The following is a 23,655-nucleotide window of genomic DNA, read 5'->3' as shown; positions in this document are numbered from 1 at the left end:
TGGGTATTTACCTATTTCTTAAATAGCCGCCAGGAAATGGGTATTTTCAAAAATGTCATCTGATAACATTATATGATTAATTTTCCTAGAAATACATTATATAATTTCGAAATTGCTTATTTTTAAGTGCAAATATTCCTGTATAATAATTGTAGGAAAATTTCGTTATAAGTAAACAACATTTACAGGCTCTGTTCTGAAAGTATTACCCCTTAATTTTTTTAATATTTGTTCAAGAAAATAGTACAAATAATTAGAATGTTTCATCTATATCCGCATTTATACATTGCTGCCAAGAGTTTTCGTACGCTTCCAGGAACGCCTGGATCGGAATGAGGTTCAGCTCCTGCGTCGCGAACTGTTGGATCGCCTCTACCGAGCCTTGATGCTTCTCCTTGAGTCTGTTGGGGCCAAAAAGATTCTGGTAGATCGCTTCCCGACCCATTTCCATTGACTTTTAGAAAGGTATAGAGTAATAAAACCTCATTAGGTATGAAAAGGACTCCAGAGTGACCCAACGAATATTTAAGCCACTTTCATAGATTGGCATTGATTTCATTATAACATTCTTTCTTTTTATCAAGTTCAGGTAGTACCACTCGGGTTGGGGTCAATATATGGGTTTAGCCTCTTGTTATCCATTCACAAACACTGAAAGTAGTGTGCCAAAGGCGTGCCGGTAGGATACTAGTAAAATGGAGAGCCGAATCTGAAATAGGGTTGGAATTAGGCACTAATAGAAGGTTAAATGGTATCTGTTAAACGAAAAACGTAACTGTATAATCTACTACTTAAGTAATCCCTACACAATATTTCAAGATCTACACCGAAATTGAGCCGAACTGAACGGAATTCCCCATTTTATTACTCTATACTTTTCTGAAATAGACTATAGTTGTCTGTGAGCCCAATGAAATTACCATGACAACAAAGTTTGGCAAGTCATAAACGAGAAAAAGCAGATGATGGAAGGAGAAGAGAAAAATAGAAGAGTTCTATTGGAAACTGAAGAATTTGAAAATGAACCAAGATCAAGGGATTCAAATTATGATTCGCTTTATACATTATAGTTAAAAAAAGTCTAATAAAGTATTGTTTGATAGTTCATTTTAACATATTGGTTTGAATAGAACTTTTCATTATAGTCTCTGTTACAAATATTAGTCTTTCATTTATGATCCCTCTAATCAAAGCAGGTGTTTCCAAAGGTAGCGTACTGGGTCCACTACTATATCTTCTATACCCACATTAGAGAATACAATTAGTGCAACATATACCGATGACATTGCTTAACATTGCTTCACATCGATATCCTAAAACTGCATCACAAATTCTTTAAGCAAATGGCGATGGTTAAAAATATGGCGATTTCAAGTTAACGAGTCTAAATCCATCCACGTCATCTTCACAAACTGACGAGAAGATTGTCACTTCGTTACAATAAACGAACATGAAATTCCACAGAGGGAGAAAATCTCATATCTTGGAAACCATTTTGATAGAAGACTTTCTTGGAGATAGCACCTCCTCGCTATTTTAACATATGGAATCCAGCTGTGTAATTCGGCGCCTATATCAAACTTTAATATTATCAAGATATTTCAGTCCAAAATTCTGAGGATGATAATAAATGCTCCATGGTATGTGCCCAATAACATAATTGCTAGTACAATGAAGAATTCAGTGTCACCTTAATCAATTGGCCAAAACCGGGTGTTAGAACCCATTATCCGACGTAGACTCAAAAGATTCACCATTTGTGACATCGCTAGCAGATTTCAATATGTTTTATATGGATTAGAAGTTTGAGTTTACTATTTTATTTTAGCATATTTAATTAACTAGGACAGTTAATTATGTAATGACCAACTGTTATCGCAAGATATACCTATTTTTTTACCTATTTTTTATACATATTTTGTGATACCTGTAGGTAGTTGCATAAACTATGTAATTAGGGGGGAAAACCACGTTTTTCTGCATTTACCTACGATTCACTTATTGCTCCACTCATGAATAGATTTTAAATAAATTTGATAAAAAAATATGGTTGACCGATGATTTTGAAGTTTGGTATCGGAATGTCCATGATTCTAAACAACTTATTTCAATAACATTTTATCGTGTTTACTACTTAAAGGACACAAATATTCAATTTCTCAAAACTAAAATTACATTACAATTTAGTTTCCAACCAAGCAGGGTTCTAAAAAATGAATTTCTAATATATTATGTATTATCTTTTAGAATTTAACATGCCATTCGGCTTTTTGCGTTATTTTTAAACATTTTTTTCACGTATTTTAATTCTAACATTTCAGTTTTTGAAGAAATTAATTTGTAATCGACCTTCCATTCCATTCTAACAAAAACAATGAACATATAACAAGGCATGGCTCTTTCACCAAACGGGTCGTATAGATGCGATTATTAAAACCTCGATTCAATTTCAAATCCTTTCAATACTCAAATATGTACTCACATTTGAGTAAAATCAATTTAACTTCACTTTATTGCTATTACCTAGCTGCAATGTCATTAATTCTCGATAAATTATTTATTTTGAACTTATTTCATAGTACACTAATAAATGTTGTTTGTTTCAGGTGAGTGATTCCTAATTAACTCGCAAACACGTTTGGTGAGTATAAGGAACTACCTTTAAAATGGAGAGTATTATTAAAAGTGAATTAAATGCAACGGTGAACATCTGTTGGTTAGATTATCGCAATATTACCGCCTTTTAATTTTCATTTCTATTTGTATTTTTTCCAATACTAAAAGACATGTCAAGGAACTAGTTGGGTACACACTGTCCTCGATTATTTTTAATTTGTAAATGGAGATTTATCTAATATTATTTTTTCTAATTCCATGTGTTTAATGGTCTGTCATCTTCTTCTCTTCTATGTTTTTTCTATACACTTATTCCTTTTTATCTGTTTGTTCCTGTCAATTAGGTGCGATATTTTCAGCAACTAAAATTGATCTGACTTATTACCACTAACAAAAACTGGGTCCACTAAATCCCCACATCTATGAATTATCAATTCTCGCCATTGGCGTGACCCGTGTAATCATTGCTTATGTCAGTTGGGCAGAAAAATCAGCTCTTCTTCTGGTGGTGTAGAATCTTAGTCCAACTCTCTGTACATCTGCTGATGTTCCAAGCGCGTTCACTACTCATCTATTAGGTTTGGAGCTTCTTTCTATAACTCTTAGTAGATACGTACAGCAAAATGGATCTGATTAAGTAGAACTTAATCTTCAATTCCAGTTTGGATCCCTCTCGATACCAATTCTTCTATTGACTTCTTCGTTTTATCCACTAAGTAATCGACTTGGATATTGATTTAGGATAACTCCTCGGTATTTTACAGCTATTTCACGGGGTCTTCTGATCTTTTTAAAAAACACTACTTGCGTCTTTTCTCTGTTGATACTGTCCTACGTTACAAACCACTCGCTGATTCTATGGCTTCATAAAGTATAACTGGGGGAGAGTTAATCGTGGCGATGTTCGCGTAGAGTCTTCCTAAATAATTTCTTGTTGCCTTTTGTACTAACACTGAATTTTTTAACTTAACTTTTTATTCCGCGCCCACTTTATTGTAGATTCTTTTCACGCCCTTTGTCTAAATACTTTCAGTAAAATAAACGAGAATCAATTTATTTAAACTGTCCTTTGACTGGGCTATTATTGAAAAGCGGTTAAAATACAAAAAATGATTCTAGTTAAATATTGTTACATATTTTTTTCCAACACGCGCTTTCAATTGTTCTCATTGAAATCGCCACGAAATAATATGGCCGTTATATCGAATTCTATACACGTGCCTGCCATGTATTCATAACAACGATGCTTTGTTGTATTAAAAAGATTTGAATAACTGGAGCGCGTCCCGTGAAAATTTAGGAACAGGTTTTATTTTACAAGCAATTGGCAATTTCAGATTTCTCATTGGAATTTTATTATAATATATTTTTTCGAAAAAAAAAAATACATTTCGGGCGATGAGTATCCAATTTTAAGGGGTACACTGAACATTGTGGTTTTAACAACCCTACTGTAGGAACTGGTATTTTCTGAATATAAAATGAATTTACCGAACCGACCCTCGAAACCCTTAATCCTGAACAAGTGTGGTGAAAACCGAGTGGGATCTTAAATGACCTGATGTAATTTTGAGAGAAAAGAAAATAAAAAAATTCATTATTTGCATGAGAATGAACATTTTTTTCAAACGTTCATTTGCTAGATACATTGCTTAATTATAGAGTTTCATACCCTATGTAAGCACCTTCCTTATAACGAATACGTATTTGATAAAAAGCAGGGGTAAACACACTTTGTGAAGGTATTTGCAACCTAAGAGATTCGATAGAAATATGTATTGAATGTATGTATTGAAATCTAGTTAGCCTAGACCAGTTCCACGCATGAACAAAATTTTGCGATACCATAGCAACGAACAATAAATTATTAGAAGTGTCAGTGTAAAGTTTGACGGCAAAAAAGTAAACCAGAGTTATGCAATAAATTGAAAGAAAAAAGAAAAATTGGAGTATCGAGCCATCATCAAGTGCCTGTATTTAAAAGGGTTAAGAGGTAAGCAGATTTACGAAGATATGCTTAATACCCTTGGTGATCGTATGCGACCGTGAAAAATTGGACTGCAAGCTTCATTTTCTGTTGAAGATGATGACCGATCGGAAAGGCCACTTTCTGTGACAGTCCCCGTTCGATTTGTGTTCGATTTGAAAACGATGTAGACTTCTTAAACCGAATTGTTACTATGGATGAGACTTGGGAACATTTCTAAAATCCAGAAACAAAGCAACAATCGATGGAATGGCGACACTCTGGTTCTCCAAGACCTAAGAAGTTTCGTGTCCAAAAATCTGCTGAAAAAGTTCTTGCTTCAGTTTTTTGGGATTGCCACGGAGTAATCATGATTGATTTTTTGGATAAGGGTAGAAGAATAACTGGAGATTACTATTCGACATTACTCACCACTCTACGGGAAAAAATTAAAGAGAAAAGAAGCGGAAACCTATCCAAAGGTGTTTTGTTTTTGCAGGACAACGCTCCTGCACACAAATCTTATCTTGCCACGCAAAAAATTCGTGATTTAGGTTTGAATTACTAGAACACCCCCCTTTTTCACCAGATTTGGCTCCATCCGACTATCATCTCTTTCCTCAACTGATAAAAAGTTTGAAAGGTCGTAAATTTTGTTCCAACGAGGAGTTTCTATAGTAGGCTAAGAATTTTTCAATATACCCTCGTATACTATTTTATTCGAATGTGTCATAAATTGACGATTATTGGGAGAAACAACTGACGTAGAGATTTCCAGTTTTCTTCACTTGTTACGTATTTCTTTTCATTGCTATTTGCGAGTACAAAATTCCCTGTTCATTGACAAAATATCCGATATAGTCGATTGCTTTAATATTTCAATTAAAACCTTCGAATAAAAAATAAAATTCTTTTCTCCGAAGTTTTATGTTCTATATGCCAATTTTTGTACCAAAAAAAATTGTACCGGTCACCAGACTTATTTCGTAACGAATCAGAATATTATTACAAGGAGCAACACAAAATTTGAATTTGACTTTAAAACATAGAGTTCGAATTTTTAGTTCGCAGGTAGATGAAAAAATAGTTATTTATGCAACAAGTGAGTAAAGTTATTCTTTTTTTCACGAGTAGGACGGTTTGACCGCAATTCCTACTTTAGTTACTTTACTCACGAGTTTCATACAAAAAATTTTCTACTTCCGTAGACTTAAAAAAACTCAATAAAACTTATCAATTTTTATTTTGTAATAGTTATATGAAAAGTACGACTATGAGCATTATTAATTTGAAGTAAAGAATAAGTTACATTACTATTGGTACTTGAATTGGCAACATTTAACTAGTTTAAATAAATAACATCTTCTATAGTTGTATTAGTACTTATTGGATTGTAGAAAAAAATATATACAGGATATACCGATCCCACGACAAACTTCGGTATATGTTGAGTTACGAGAAATGTTTTTAAAAAAATAATATAAATCTTCCAGGTCAATAATATTTAATTATTTCGAACTATACAGAATGTTGTATAAATCGGATACAAACCAAATAGAGAGGTCAGCATAAGTCAGGCAACGCTCCCGAATTAAACCTGCCTGGATTGCGTGTATCCATGCGGGAGGTCTCGTGGCTCCGCAATTTTCTGAGGGTCACGTGACGGGCCAAAGTTACGTGAGCAAATCGACAAGGATCCAACATCCGTCATTTCATGCTGGATAGAGCTTCGCCTCAGTACATCTATATTAGCGGGAGTACTTTGTTCAATTTGAAGAATGGATAAGCAGACGTGTGAGGCATGTGACTTGACACCCTGTTATCTAGTCGTGTGGGACTTTTTCAAGGACATCGTTTTTGCAAGAGGACCTTTCCGAAGTCCGAACTGCAATTGAAAGAGAATTTGAAACTCTTTGTAGGCAGCTTTGTACACTTACAGTAACCATTTTTCGAATCCTTTTCTTAATTTTTTTTAATAAATTTATTTTGACGCTGCATTTTTTTATTTTAATGCAAATTTGTTGCCTGACTCAAGCCGACCTCTGTATAAGATTTTTTTAGACAGAACCTTTAAAATGATGCCGGATTGTTTACGTTATTCAGAGTCATTAAAGCAGTATGGACGTATCCTACTGTAAGTTAAAGAAAAAAATTTATTCCTTTAAGGATTCCTTGGACGTTGGTATGACTAATATCTTGCTATTCTCATATTTGCATTGGATCCTCTGTAATACCGATATTTTCATTTAATTTTCTCAAGTTTTTTTCCATATTTCAGATTCATTAGTTTTTCTTCTGATCTTTTTTTTCTTAGCTTTGCAGTCTGGAAATCTCCGATAAGAAGCTTTAGATGCAAAATACTTTCGTTATATTCACTCAGTACCCAAATAAGTTCTACCATTTCTTGAGTAGAAAAATTTACTCTATTTATCTTAATTCTTCCTTACTTAAAAAGAAAAAACAAATGAAGCGACAATTACAATTGTAAGAAATTAAATTCACAATCTTAAAGGAATTAAGTTTATTTATGTCCAATTTTGTCAAATTATGGTTTGCAATAAATAGTACAAAATAACTCGGTGTACGGTTTTATCTTTTTTTCATATTCATAAATAGTTTTTCTCAATGAACCCCAAATATAATCTCCCATCATGTTTTTTCATAATAACGTTGTTAAAAGCTCATAATGTTCTGAAAAAACGTTCTTTTTGGTTGTCTGATGCTCCCATGTTGTTTTTTCAATTTATCTAATTGAGATATGTATTTTTAGTGATATCTTAAAATTTTCTATTTATCCTCAACTAAATTTTCATAAATTTCAGCTTTGTGATTTGCTAAATTTTCTATTTACTCCATATTTAACTTGTGCTTCTGATAATCTCTGAAAAAAACTTTTCAAGTTTTCAAGAGCTGCTGAATTTCCTTTAAGTTCTCGAATATTGCCAATTTCAATGAAAATTTCATCTTAAAAGAATCTGCCAAGTGAGTTGGTTTAATTGTATTATATTCAAAATAAGAAATGTACCATCCTGTTACTTTGCTTAATGTCTAAGATTGTACATCTGCTTGATAGGTTGATATAGATAATTTTTTTTCTTTTCTTATACGTGGAAACAAAACAATGCCCAAGTTTTTCGAATTTTTTCCGCTCACTACACGTATACCATATTCCCTTCCCATTTTGGAAAGTAATCTACTTCGAGAGCAATTCTTCTCTAACTTCTCGATGCCGTGCTTGTAGAAGGATTTGTCTTTTGCCTCAAAATTGTCTTCAGTGTCAGCAATTTCGTTTTCATTTGTGCTGAATTTTTTATTGACAACCCATATTTTTGAGATTAACTAATAGTTAGTAGTAACTGGTGGCCAGATCTGGACTATACGGTTGATGAGAAAGCAATTCTAAGTGTAATTCGTTTAATTTAATCATCGCTTGTGAATCGGTGCATTGTCTCGGTGAAACCGTAGTTTTTTATTCGACATATGTCTCTCTCTTTTGGAGATAGTCGATGAACAAAATTCCATGCGCATCCCAAAATACTGAACCCCGTTGACAGTTATAATATACTATATATAAGCTTCGGACTTGGTTCACCGGCTGTAGTACACTCAGATGATGATCGTTTTGATTCCGGAGTGAAGTGATGAATCCATGTTTCATCGATTGTCATATATGGACGTAAAAAATTTGATTTACCACGTGTAAACATGACCAAACACTGCTCTGAATCATCATCACGTCGTTTTTTTGATCGACTGTGAGTAAACCCGGTACTCACTTTGAAAAAAGCTTTCTCATGGTCAAATGCATAATTGTAAACACACTGTATTATGATATCTTTACGGCCTCAACTATCTCACGCAATTTCAATTTAAGATTAAAAATAACCAATTTGTTAGATTTTAATGTTTTTTGCAGTAAACACCCCAATTGGACGACCTATCATCGGTGTCTGTACGACCACGTTTAAATTCAGCAAACCAATAACAACAAATGGTTCTTTTCGATGAAGCAGAGTCCGGTAACACTTTTGAAGCCATTACTGAGCTTGTACAGTTTTTTTTCATAAAGAAGCAATGATAAATTAACGCAATTGTTTTGAATCCATTGTTTTGAAAATAACAAAAGTAGCTTCACTTCATTTTATTTAATTAATCGGAATGTTATGAAATTTTACACATAGTTTTTTGGATGTTCGTACTTCATAAACGTCATGGATTTGGACACCGCCATCTGTGTGTCAGTCACACGAGTTATTGAGTGATGTTATATGTTATGTTTTCGGTATGTGACTTGTCATTGATATCTAATTAATATTTCATTTGAAACGGAAACAATATTGTAACAATAAAAAGTGGAAATTTATTATTCAATTACCAATTGAAAAGTTTGGAATAATTTTACATAATTTTGAATTAAGATTCAATTATTAACATATCCATAGATTACGATCTTTAATGACAGAAATTGCTAATGTTCAAGTTCTGGTAATGATTACGAATAAAGTAGTGTTTTTTGCAACATCTGTTGTGTTATTTAGATAACGTTTATTGCTATATATATACAATATGTCCCTCTCAGATAGAAGCATATGCGAAACTTTTTATTATTAATAATAGGGAAAATAAAAAGTTCTGTATGTTATAAACTTTGAAATAAGAACACAAAATATATAATTTTTCACTCTTATACGTGGTTTGACGTTTTCGATGCTCAGATTTCATGGATGTCGGATGTCGGAAAGTGGTACTTAGTTTTACCATTATAGGGATTTGTTGCAGTTACTTGTTAAACAAAACTACTCCCTCCTCTAAACCTCACACACTTTTTTAACATATATAACCGACAAACTTTAGATCTATTAGTAAATTTTATCAAGTATATTAACATTAATATTTAAGTAGTATCATTGAAAAATTCTGTGGCTGATGGACCTGCTTCCAAGCCATTATAGGAATTGGTTTGGCTGTTTGAACTGGATTTATGACTTAATCGAAACAGTAGATTATAACAAGATATCGAATAATATCTTTTTCTTGAGTTATCAGTCAATTAAGATAACCTAACCTAATGGATTGGTTCCTCGCTCTGCTTAACAACATCAACATCAACAAAATCGTTAAAAAGACAGTTCCCAATTCTAAATAAATTTTTTCTTAGTGTTCATCTTTTCCATCTCCAGCCAAGGCTTCATCTCCATTCATAAACTGCGTTCAAATGGCTAAAACGGAAGTCAACCAATCCAGTTTTTAGTAAAACCAAAAGTACTATGATTTCCTACTTCTGGGATGTCGACAAATGAATTCGACGATCTCGGCAATGATAAATTATCATCTTCTAAATCGTGCAAATACGTAGCTAAAAATTGTTATCAAAAAACGTTGAACAAGGCTTGAAAGTACGTTCAAATGTATAATTAGAATACGAATAATTAGATACGAGGTGGCAAAATTGAAATTCGGTAGAAGCACGTCAAAATCTATAAAATTGCCAATTTTCAAAATTCCTGGAAAACTTTCCAGGTAATCTCGTATTTTTTCAATCAAATGACTACTTCACTAATTATATAACGCCACCTTATAAATTTCTAGCATTTTGTCATACACTTCCAAACATTTCTTGTTATTTACAAACCATTTGTATGTAAGTTCATTCTAAATTATATCTTATGTCAGTTGATTATTTAGAGCTTTTCCCGTCAGTTGACGGCAGAAAATAATACATCTGTAACTGTATTCGCCCTCATGCTCACCCGTCTGCTCAATACACTACAAAAGTTGTTAGGTTTGTTGAACCATTTGGTTTTATCACTTTCTACTGTTTTCTCAAAATTAATTTCACGCGTAGTAGTAAGCAAACGCCAACGCACGGCACAGGAAAAGAACCCATCTCAAAAAGGGCCCCAATCCCATTCAAGTAGAGAAATATGTTTTCTATATCAGGGCCATGCCTAATACAAAACCATAACCCATACAAGTTTATTTTCTTTGCACGGAAATTGATTAAAAAAATAGAAAAAAATTGCATATTTGAACGTAATTTTTAATTCTAATCATCTCGGTTCATAATAACAATTTTCAATATTATCAAATATACTTTACACTTAAGTAAAATCATATACCTCGTATACGACTGAAAAAATTTCATATTTGATGATTGTACTATGAATTAAGTGAATTTTTTTTGAAATTGAATTCCATAAGGCTTCAACTTCAGGGTCATACATTGTATTTGATATAATCATCACCGTTTATTTTAATTTCTTTTGTTGTATTTCTTAGTATCCTAAGTATATCCATATACATATCTTACCGACGACATAAAAGTCAATGCCAATATACTCAGTTTGATCTAAAAATAAACTAAATATTTAGTTACAGATTAAAAGAAGCAGTAAGTTATGTTTTTAATCTTTTGAAAAACGATCTATTCACATAAACACAAGGGCCAATGCGTCAAACATGGAATATAACAAATAAAAATATTCGAAAACATCACAATATTATATTTTCTAAATTGATGATTTATCATTAATTTTTTTTGTTTTATTTAGTTCAGTTTAGGTATCTTTTAATCAATAATAGGTTTTATATAAAAAATTCTTTAGGTTTCGATATTAGATTCTTTATCAAAATACGAGGTTTGTCCCAAAAGTATCGAGACTACCTTTATATGTCCGCGTCCAGACTTCCGAGCGACCTCTGTTGTGCAAGAACAATACCAATAAATCTGCACTAACTCGTTGGTGTGCGTATCTACTGAATGAACTTGTTAGTTCGTGAACGGCGTGCGTTGTTTACAATGTTTTTGTTTTCGTTTATCGTCCTTTGTTATAATACAAAATGGATTTGTCTTCAATCTTGAAAAAATTATATAAATGATTACTGGTAATCAATCATGGGTTTATGACTTTTATCCAAAACCAAAACTACGATCTTCCTAAGGTTGAGCTTCTTTCAATGGACTTAATAAATAATAGTCGCATGACGACAAATCGGAACTAAAAGGAGGATGTTCCAGTGTTTCCCAACCAAATTTGTTTGACGTTTCCAAAAAAAAAAAGTATTCTCAGCAACTATATCAAATTTAAATAAATTGTAAATAATGTATACATTGTCAAAATATTTCAGTAATCCTCAATCTACAACCGCAAAAATTAAAATAATTTTTTTGATGTTAATTGTTGATTATTATCGTGCTGTCTACATAGGATAGACGTCTCGATATTTGGAAAATAGATTAAGGGATCAACAATATAATAAAAAATTGAGCTTCATGAATAAAACATGAAATATATTTGAGAAAATTCAAAAATCATTTACACAAAGTCAAATATAATGAGAATTCTTGGGAATCTAAACAATTTCAACGAAATTTATATTCCTATTTTATGAATTTTCATGCAATGGATGGAAAATTTTGATTGAAACAGATTAATATTCACGTTGTTAAGTATTTATAAATTCATAGTTCAATCAATAATAGCTAATAATTTAATAACGATTGAATTTCGGACGAAACTTGAAAATAAATCAAGAGCTACATTTTTTCAAATTTATACTAAATACCTTTTCAATTTTTATTAATATTGTCACGGTACTATGTTGTAAAAATTATGTATACAATTGATGTGAATTGAAACACGAAACTACAAGAACAGGGGATTAGGTTTATAGAATGTTTCCCAAATTTTTTTCTATCGCTCTTTAGAACGGATATGAGTTTAGGTAAAACCAGAGATCCCTACATCGTGTCAAGTATTTTAAATAATTTACACGTTGTGTGACGTTTATTGCTATTTCCTTTTATACTTGATCTGAAAGTTGAGAAGGAATTATCAATTGGGCCCCGTCTGGGTACCTACCGGCCAGAAATCTGGTTAATATATTAACATTTTTAGCAGATGCGAATGAAGGACAGCTGTGACTTTTACTCGTACACACCCTAACGATCAACTAAACATGTTAAATAAACGCATTAAATTTGTGGTGTTGTTTTTCGACCGTTTTTTTTATTTCGCCGTTGGTAGCGTAAAATTACCCTCGCTATTATTAATTTAAGGAAGTTGTCGTTACGGTTGCGCTCGGTACCATTGTTTCCTGTCGAATAAAAACGAAGCTTGCCATATGTACCAGGTGTCCCAATAAGAACAATTACATTATAAAATTTTTGTCGTTCATTACGTCAATTAGAAAAATGTATTGATGATTTCGTATTTTTAATATTGCACCCAAATTCAATATTATTTTGATTGTTATTTAAAAGGCACTAAATTTAAATTTTATAACGACGAACATAGAATTCCTATTCATGATCCCAATAAAATAAAATAGGAAAGTATACTACGACGATGGTTCCAGAATTATCTGGAATGACTTACAGATGGCGGTAGTTGCTTGAAAAATACCACTGTATTAGAAAGTACACAATCTATACAGAAATTGTTTCAAGTTTGATTACGCCATGTTATTTAGTATTTGTTTGGCAGCCATCAATAGTGAACGTTTCCAATGGATTTGTAAACGTGGAAAAGTTGGTCATCGTTATGCGATACAATACCTACCATACCATACCTCAGAGCCGGACTTAGAGTCATCGTGGCCCCCGGGCCAAAATACTTAAGGGGCCTATGTAAGGCGGGCGTTTTACGTGAATTCTTACATCAAGATGATTTTTCGGAACTTTTAAAATGATTGCGCATAAAAAAATTGATGTTGATTCTGAACATTGGCTATGGATGTATTTTTTCGCTTGCATTCATATGTTTAAAAATCGATCATATGGCTCGTCGCGAGCCCCCCCCCAGCGGGGGCCCCCGGCGCACGCCCGGGTTGGCCCATGCCTAAGTCCGGTTCTGCCATACCTATTTGAAAGACATTAGCCCAATAAACATAAAAGCTGAATTAAATTCTACTCTGCCTGAAACTGCTCCTTTGTTATCAACAGTAAAATATGGGGTAGTAGAGTTTAAACGAGGCCGTATGACTTGCGAAGACCAACATCACAGTGGTCGACCAAATGAGGTGAAGACTCCAGAAATGTTGAAGAAAATCCACAAAGCGGTACTCGATGATCGTCGACTGGAAGTGCCCGAACTAGCAGACATAGTAGGCATTTCAAAAAGTGCAGTACATCACATATTAACTGAAAATTTGGACATGAGAAAACTGTATGTAGAATGGGTGCCGCGTTTACACACAATGGAACAAGAAGATGTTTTCATCGAATGTTGGGCAAAGTTTTACAGAAATATTTGTGCTGTTTCATAACCATGGATGAAACGTGGGTCCATCTCTTCAGACCCGAAACAAAAGAACAATCAGAACAATGGACTCAAAAGAGAGAACCGACTCCAAAGACGGCGAAGACCATTCCATTTGCAGACAAAGTCATGGTGTCAGTTTTTTGGGGTGCGCGTGGCATAATTTCCTTTGAATATCTTGAAAAAAAAAAACAATCAATTTCGAGTGATATGTGAATTTATTGGAACATTTGAGCGAGAAAATCAAGCAAAAACGGTCGCATTTGCTGAGAATAAAGTGTTGTTTCATTAAGACAATACACCAGTTCACACATCCGTTATTGCAATTGCCAAAATTAATGAATTACTACCTCATGCCCCCACGGATTATTTTATTTCCAGACTTGAGAAAATAGCTCGGTATTCAGAGATTTTTCAACAATGAAAAGGTGATATCGGCAGTTATTGGCTATTATGAAGAGCTCGACGATTTTTATTATGAAAACAGTATCGAACTTATTGAAAATCGATGGGAAAGTATGGAACTAGGAGGAGATGACGTTGGAAAAAATTTTTGTGTTTTTAATAAATATTAAATAATAAATATTAATAATAAACGTAAAAAAATGAAAACAAAACTACACTAATACCGAAAAAAGAACAAATTGAATAAGTCACAACTTTTGAATACCTTGGTACAATCACAGAGGATAGCAAAATAGAAGCGGAGGTTACAGACAGAATAAAAACGCAAACAGACACAGACAATAAATCAAATGATGATACTAGCACAGGACAGGAAAAGATGGAATAAATGGGTAAATATATAATAAATACATTTCCTACCTCCTAGAGAAGGCATAAGAAATAATGAAAAGAAGATAAACGACCCGAGAATATTCGAATTGACATTCCTATATGAAAAAGCTTTTTGGTTATTGTGAATAAATGATTACTTAAAGTTAGTAGAAAACGAAAGTATATGTGGTGACCATGTCATGTGCTTTGCATTAAAAAATACTTAATACGGTTAAAAATTCCTTCAATAAAGCGATAATCCACCTATACCTCACCCAGAAAATTCCAAGTAACTTTCTTAATATCCAAATAGCATACATTAAATTAATCCTTCTCAAAATACCCGACTTTGGGAAAAACCAAAAACCTTCTACCTGATCTTTGTTACATACACGAACCCAGGCAAGGTGGAAAAAGTTCATTTTGTCTCGAGACCCAAAGGGATCAGATCTCGATAACAGAGATCACAGCGAAGCTGCGCATTTCCGAAAACTTAGCTAGCGCGACGTAGTTATATCTGTCGATGTATATATTTTTGTGTATAGAGTTTTGTTGATATATTATAGTAACTTCAAGTTATTGAACTTTGCATTGTTATCGACACTAAAACAAGCGCCCATATATCTCAGTAAAATTAATCCTGAATGTGACTCAAAATTGCAAATAACACAAATGGTCGCGAGGTGGACCAAATGAGTATTTTAAAAATTTGTACGTCAACCTTTAAAGGGTGTAGTTCATTAAAAAAATTATAGAATCAATTTTTACTGATTTAAGGGGCATAATAAAACCATTCATTGTATTTTTTTACAAATTCTATTTAACGTACAAAGAGGAGGTGGAAACTTTGTTATAAAACAGATACCCATAACATCAAATCTAGTTAGCGGTTTCTGCTACATTCATCATTGAAAATATCTCTTACGAGGTCAGGCTATTAAATAACGAGACTGGTAACGAAAAAGGGTTTCATTATAAAAATTATTCTACATTCGAATGCTCCCCTTTAATATACTCAGGGATCAGATTTTTTGGCACCAACTTCGCACAGACTTTTGTCATCTGCAAGCACAATTTGGTTGATTTTGGTCACTGTTTCCGGAGTTGAAACATTCACAGAGCGACTTATGTGCTGGTCATCTGCAGTGCTCTTTCGTTTCAAACCGCTACTGCACAAATACTATAATAGTGACGGAAATGTGTTTTTACCCAACGCACTACTCGATTTTTAGCCCACCCATCTAGGGCGCCCTCTAGGCGCGCAGTCTCGTTATTTAATAGCCAGACCTCGTACTCGTATATGGACATAAAAGTATTGTCTGTCCAAATTCAACGTGATATTTTCATCCTTTTGATTGCAAACGCTGCCCAATTGCGTGTTTATATCTAAAATTAAAATAAAACAATTTTTTATTTTAAAATATATAAAAATGGAATTGGCCTACTGACAAAACCCAATGTTTGTTCTATAATTTCCTGTAAAAAAGTTATACGATACAACTTAACCTTTTATTTACTCGATACAATCAGCCTTTCATGATCAAAGTTGACATGGACTGATGCAGTTGAATTAAGCGCATAAATCGAATCAGTTACATTTTTTTTCTTAAACTGGTACAATCTTTATTGATGTTTATGTGAAGTTTGAACTCCATGTCTCTATGTTTGTCAACAGTTTGTAAAGATGCGAAAAGTTTGTTTAGCGATATTCGTTGAGGAAAAGAAAGCGACGAGCTTGAAATTTTCCATTCCCAATAGAATTACAGCCACAAGATTGTTGAAAATGTTGCAAAAGTGTTATTGCGAACGCAACTTAAAAATAGTCGTGCGAAAGGTTCTCAATATCTCTTATTGGTTAGGTTAGGTTAGGTTAGGTATTGGCACAATATATTTTAATTAATGTTTTGATTATGAAGTGTGTCAATGCTAGCCTCCAACCAAAAGATCTGCAAAAACAACGTCTTACAATGAAGCTGAAGGTCCTACCTCCATCCAATGCATTACTACTGGTAACGAGAAGTAGGTTTATGAATATAAAGTCGAGAATACCCAAACATCTAGCAAATGGCGTCCAAAAATGAGCCGAAACATTAAAAACCACGTTAAAGTCAGTCAAAAATCAAAATCAGGCTCATCAGTTTCTTTTATTACCATATTGTGTTTCGTCTAGAACTCATTCCATACGATCAAACGGTTAATAAGGAGTATTATTTGGCTGTTTTGATGCTTCTACGTGAAGCGATTCGTAGCAAACAACCGTGTTATTCATCATGATAATGCTTTGCCACATTTCAGCATGATTGTGACTCGCTTTTGGTCAAATTCGTCAAACACCGAACGAGAGATATCGTCAAATTTAGCTACCTGTATTCGACTCAACAATTCTCTTCTGGGTACGCGCTATGAGTCCAATGAAGCCATACCAAAGCAATGTGCTTGAGGCTTGCCACGTACAAAATATTTCTCACTTTTTTGTAATAAAATTGAGAAATTCACGTGGTTTCTCAATAATGTTACTTTTATTCAAAATGAATAAGAAAAAAATAAGTGATCTTTAAAATAAAGAAATTGAAGTGACAAGCGTCTAAAAACAAAAAAAAATGCAATACATACCGGCATTTCCAAAATAAGTGTTCTAAGGATCATACATGTGCATTTAAATATGACAAAACTTGGTGGGTGCCTCGAATTCTCAGCGCAGTGCTAAAGCAGTGTTGAGAAGAATGATTTCAGCGATTCATAGAAATTCCATGGAGTGGCATCAGAAAAGAGAACCAGTACCAGAAGAAGCGAAAGTCACGGAAAGCAGCAAAAAAGTGATAGCTATAATCGTTTGGGGCTGCAAGGGTATCCTTGACGTTGACTTCAAGGAATCAAGGTGCGGCAAAGTCCACACTGCTTCGCTTTCCAAGGATACTATATACGAATGTGGATTCACAGACATTGAACACCCGCCATATAGCTCTGATCTGATTTTTCGTTCGCAAAGCTGAAGTCCGAGGTTGAAACTCCAAATATGCCATCATATTTTTATAGCGACATAGAAGCTTTAGTCAGATATTCCGACAATTGTTTAGAAATGTTTTTCTTTGTTAAGCTAGAGTCATCAAAGGAGTTTTTCAATAATGTTAGAAAATTGTATCTTACAAATCGTACAAGTGTTGCTTATATTTCAGTTAAATACTCATATTTCTGGTTGTTTACCTATTAAATTATCAATTTTCATATGACAAATCAACATCAAAAGATTAATTTGTAGATTATACTTCAATTTACTATCAGAAAAACATGTCTTATTTTCATATCAAATTGCACGAGCTGTTGACCTTTTGAGTTTCCTCATTGTCGGTTTCATCATTTATAAATTCTATAATAATATTGTTAAAGATTATATTTTATCTTCTGAAATCGTGGAAATGAAGGTTGGACTAATATCCTTTTTGATAATATCAGCGATTTCTAAATAGCGAGTATATTACCAAATAAGATTATAGCTTCTAGATGTCAATCAATAAACATTTTCATTCTGGACCAATTTTTTCATTAAATTGAAACAATAACTGACTTTTTGTCAAGTATACTTATTTTATACTTTTATCATATTTTGTTTTGGAAAACTTCCGTAATTATTAAACAAAATTAAAACGTCTTCTAAATCTTACATCGTTCACAAAATCCTTCCCATTAGATTATCAAAATCAACTTTAGTATAGTAGCTGTTCTTTTTAAGTAGTATGAGACCCTAAAAACCCTTTGGGACAAGAAAAAGCGATGTTCCCTTACCAAAACGTTCTAAACGCGTTTTCTTATCAACGAAATTTGATAAACGGCTCTGGTTTTTCGCTTTTTTATATTTTGATTAGAAAATAACCTCATAGTATTGTCTCAAACTTTCATGATACACGTTAAGAAAACTTATGTGTCAAATATTGAGTTTTGGTCTCATCTATTATCATGTCATATCAATTTCTGAGCAAAGATATTTGACAAAATTAAACACAATAAGTTTAATTTGATACACATTAATTGATGCAAAACCAATTGATCTAAATCAAACGTGAAAACCAAATTGAACAAAGAAATGTTTGACCAAATCAATCTAATAAAATGTGATTTTTGACGTAATAAAAATGGATTTTTTATCAAATTAAACAATGAAAATTGAATTTTTAACTAAATTTGAAACAATATTTGGCAAAATTGCACTTAGAAATGCCGATTTCGACCAATTTAAATGGAGAAAAACAACAAAGAGACGTTTATTATCGACCAAATTAATTTTGATAAAAATTAATCTTTGTCTTAAGTCAAACAAAAAAAAAACAAATTTTTGACCAAATTAAACTTGCATTACCATTTTTAATAAAATAACACATGAAAATTTAGTAGCAAGTTTTTTACTAAATTAAACAACAAAAATTCAAGTTTTTACCAAATTTGATTAAGAATACAAATCTTTGTCCAAAACATTTGATTTTCGACCAAGTTAGTGATTATTTTTGATCAAATTAAACTATGAAAAGTGAGTTTTTCACTAAATTCAACGAAAAAAAATTTCGAGTTTTTACCAAGAATAACAAAAATTGATTTTCGACCAACTTGTAATTAGTAAATATTTTTTACCAAATTAAACGTAGAAAATTCGATTCGAGTGTAACAATGACAAGCGAATTTTTGAAAATTAAATTGAGAAACACTAATTTTCTATCCAAATTAAACTTGGAAATGCCGATTTTCATTCAAATTATATATGGAAAACTAAACATAATTAAATGAAGAAAATTGAATTTTTGACCACATTATAAAATCATTTTTTATATAAACAAGAGAAAATACATTTTGACCAAATCAATCTAATTGAAGTGCTTTTTCACTAAATTATTAAAATTAAAATACGAAAACCGAATTTTTGACCAAATTAAAAGGAGGAAATTGAACTTTTACCAAATTAATCGTATAAAATTGAATTTTTAACCAAGTCAAACTATGGAAAGTGATTTTTTCGAGTAATTATAGAATCTGCATATTAACCGAATTAAGGGAACCGAATAATTATTCGCACATTCTACTCGTTCCATAAATTTTAGTATTATGTAGTTGACAGGCTTTTTTTGTCATTGTTTGTTTTGAAACATATATTCCATATAATTTTTAATTATTGATATGGTTATCGTTATAATGATGTAATTCTCTCATGTTTAGCAAATTTCCCAACTCAATTCAACTCGAACGTGACTAAAATGGTTTGAAAACGAATTTTAATCCTAGCAGGTGCACACCCCGGGCAAATGTTTTAAAAAGAATTTTCCTTTTAGCAAGGTTGTGTAATTAACACAGTGAATAAAATATATAGCGCTGGGAAGAAATGTTAATAAGCAGCCTACGAATATGCTCCCGTGCATCTTTTGTGTGCATCTTTTAAATTACTTTCGAAAAAACGAGCGCTTTTCATTAAAAAGTACAACAGAAGATAAAATCAAAACTCGAAGACTCATTTTAATTTTAAACGGTTGTCGACACTTTTATTAAATAATTTACTGAAACTCAAAACTTTGAGAATTCATATAAGATTGTGAATTTTTTCATTTAAAATTAATAACGTCACTATTTCTTTGCCCATGGCAACAAATTGTCCAACTTCTATATTATTACTAAACGGCCTATTAAAGTTTTTTCAAATGCAGTAAATCACAGACATTTATTTTACGAATATATATACAGATATACTGTACTTTCCTGTCTCTAATAAATACTTCCGCTCTATTTTCTCTGTATTTCCCTGTATTCGTGCAATTTTCTCTATTTCTCTACTCAGTTTAGCATAAGTCTTTGTCTTGCGAATCCAAAGCTAGTTTTGGTCTTGGTCTTGCTCTTTCTGCAAGATCAAGACCAGCCTCGCTCATTAAGACATCTGTGCTTTATCTTATATTGTATATATTTTTATTCTTTGCTTCTCTCAGTTCTTTATTCTTGTCCAAAATCTTTGAGTGTCCAAACTTTTATTTCTCTCTTTTACTCTATTTGTGTTCATTTCTTTTCTTGTGGATTCTCCTTATTAAATTAGATACATTAAAATAAGTTCTATTTTAAAGGAACGTTTCTAGGAAAAAGTGGATAAATATAGATTAAAAATCGTTTGTGAATAATCACAATCTAAAATAAAATTGTATAGTTGCTGTGCAATCTAAGTTCATATCCCCATTGTATAAAATTAAAATCTAAATTTAATTCTGATCATTTATTTTATGTTAGAAACGTAAAGTAATAAAAAAAGTTATTGATACCCAAAACATTGACGTTGAACTACAGGAATTAGTTTTGAAATATTGATTATATAGTGGAAAATTTTATAATTGTACATTTTTTAACACCCCTATAATCTATATATAGTATAAGTAAAAAAATAGCGATTAGTGTGAAAAGTCTTACATGCTGAAAATTGCTACACACTTTCTTAATAAGATCCATTTTGAGCAAAAAGTGTCAGAGGACAAAGAAATTTTGAGTTTAAAATAAGAAAATGTATTTTTTATTATATTTCGAATACCGAAATAACGAAAAAATTGTTCTTATAGAGTTAAAAGTTTATTCAATTTCCTACAAAAATGGTCTCTTGTTATTTTTTGTAAATAAACAATCGTTTTCTCATAAAACACCATTGAAAGCCAAGATGTAAGATTGCCTTCTTATTTTCTGGAAAACAAACTTAAATAACTTTGTTGAAAATCATCCCAGAGACAAGCATCATAGTACGTTGTGTTTCTCAAGTTTTTTCAAAACATCACCGTGGAAATGATTTTTTATTAGTTTCAAATAAGGAAAAAAAGGTCCAAAAGAATTGTATTTATCCTGTTTCCCGTTAATCGTTTGAGATAATTATACCCTTCGACTTTTGGCGAAACGCCTCCGAGCAAGAAAATTTTGTATTGCGCAACGGAAACGTATTTGTTGTGTTTTGAAATCCTCGCTTTATTCCGTTTTATTTATTTACAAAAACACTATCATAAAGCATAAATTGGTACTGTTACGTCTCCACCCTAGAGCCGGTCCTGCTTAGATGTATTCTAAAATTCGGCAAAGGCTCACGGCGCCTTTGATATACATTTTATGAACCGAGGAATCCATTTGTTGTTTTTTTTTATATATAACTTTTTATTATTTATTTCCATTGTTTCTTTTGAACTAATTTCTAGAAAGGTCGAATTTATTTATGTGTTTTGTTTCTTTATTTTCTAGAACTGTTGAGAATTTCTTTTGGGATATATAAAGAGTTTGTAGCGAAGAATCTAAATACATTATTTAATTTAGTAGTGTCAGTGATACGTGAATTAATATAAGTTAGTTAAGTGTAGTGTATAGTGTTGAATAAATTAAGTACGTAAGAGATAATGTTTATTAATTCACCCCACGAATAGAAATCGTATAAATGTCAGGTGTGGGGTGAATTAATGAATATTGTCTCTTACGTTCTTAATTTATGTGAACACTATACAGTATAACTTATAATAATTCACTTATCACTAACACGTAAGAATTCATTTACATTCTTTTTGCGGTCTGTTCACTATGACTATTTATTAAAAACCAAACTAAACTGCAGTACATAAACTCCTTATATATCTCAAAAGGAATTCTAGAAAATATAGAAATAAAACAATTAATTAAGTAGACCTCTCTAGATGTAAAAAAAAGTTAAAAAAAACAACAAATGGATTCCGCGATTCTTAAAAGTATGTCAAAGGCGCCGTGCGCCTTCGCCGATATTTAGAATTCCACTAAATCTAGACAGGACCGGCTCCAGGGCGGAGACGCGTTCGTAACAGTACCTTTACTTTTTATGTAAAAAGGATATTAAAATTACTTACAACTTTTACAGTGGAAATTTCGAATTTCTTGTCTCCGGCAAGTAAGAACTATGTACATGAGCTTAATTTATCATTTCCAACGTCAACATCCTGGATAATGATCTAGTTGTCATTAAGAGGTGTAAATATAACTTTATAATATAAGTTCATCAATTATAAAATGATAAGAAAGCATCAACTGGAAAAACACGGAAAGGTTGTTTAAACGAATAGAGAAACCAGTCCTACAGTGGCGTTTTAAAAAAATTTTTAATGGAATAGAAATTACAGTACAGCATACTGCAGCAATTCCGCAATCTCGGAAAAATATGAAATGCATTTTCTTATATTATAATCAAAATTTGTTTGCATTCCGTCACCTATTTCCTGGTAAACAATTTTTTCTCAAAAAATTATCAGTTTGAAGATGTGACAATTTTGAACGTGTTACAACATTTTTATACCCCAAAATCTTATTCTACTGTACTACTAAACTATAATCAAGATTTCCTATCAAATTAATTGGTAATTATGGATTATATATCTAGAAATTTTTGGTATTTCAAATTTCAAAGAATAATTATGTCGAACTTTAGAGCTAATACATACCAGAATAAACATGGGCAAAATTTTATTTTATTTATTATAATAAGGGAGTGTAAGTATTCCCTTCAATATTAAGAAGTCGAAACTTTTTTGTTTTATACTGGAACTATTGAAGAAAATTTTGTTACCAATGCCAAAGAACTTGTCGATGGTAATAGTGTAGTGGACTTTGAAAACTTTTTCTAATTGACGAATCAAATATGGTAATGATTCAATTAAACTCATCATTAACGGTCGAGAAAATGAAAATGTACATAAAGCAGACCTCGTATTTTGAAACAGACGAGAAAGAAACAAAGCGCTCCACTGCTTTGGAACGGTTTTTGTTTCTATCAACTTCTTTACACATCAGATTTAGCACCATGTGACTTCTGACACTTTTCCATAAATGTTGTAAAAGGGAAACGTTTTTACACATTTCCGACAGTGTAGATGAAAGTTATTCAAGAAATACTTTCAGTCATTGAGCCAGCGTTCAGATGAGTATATTGCTAGCCAACGCTCATTCTTTGAAGGTTAATTTGAATAAGATATCACAATAAATTGACTATAAAATGAGGCGTATTTCAAAAAACTTCGATTCCAT

At 32.1% G+C, this 23,655-nt stretch overlaps 1 protein-coding gene across 14 annotated transcripts in view; it reads left to right on the top strand.

Annotated features, from left to right (window-relative positions):
- The window catches only part of LOC130450265 (brain tumor protein), a 421,334-nt gene that overhangs the window by 377,151 nt on the left and 20,528 nt on the right, over positions 1-23,655 (top strand). For 4 of the 14 annotated variants that reach the window (XM_056788577.1, XM_056788576.1, XM_056788572.1 and 1 more), the window contains one exon: positions 2,607-2,641. The exons of the other annotated variants lie outside the window; for them this stretch is intronic. The gene's annotated coding sequence lies outside the window, so the exon portion shown is untranslated. The remainder of the gene's footprint in view (positions 1-2,606; positions 2,642-23,655) is intronic. 14 annotated transcript variants of the gene reach the window in all.

This window comes from Diorhabda sublineata, chromosome 11 (assembly GCF_026230105.1).
Source record: "Diorhabda sublineata isolate icDioSubl1.1 chromosome 11, icDioSubl1.1, whole genome shotgun sequence".
In the NCBI taxonomy this organism is placed as follows: Eukaryota; Metazoa; Arthropoda; class Insecta; order Coleoptera; family Chrysomelidae; genus Diorhabda; species Diorhabda sublineata.
Note: the sequence above shows the minus strand (reverse complement) of the source record. Positions and strands in the feature narration are given on the sequence as shown.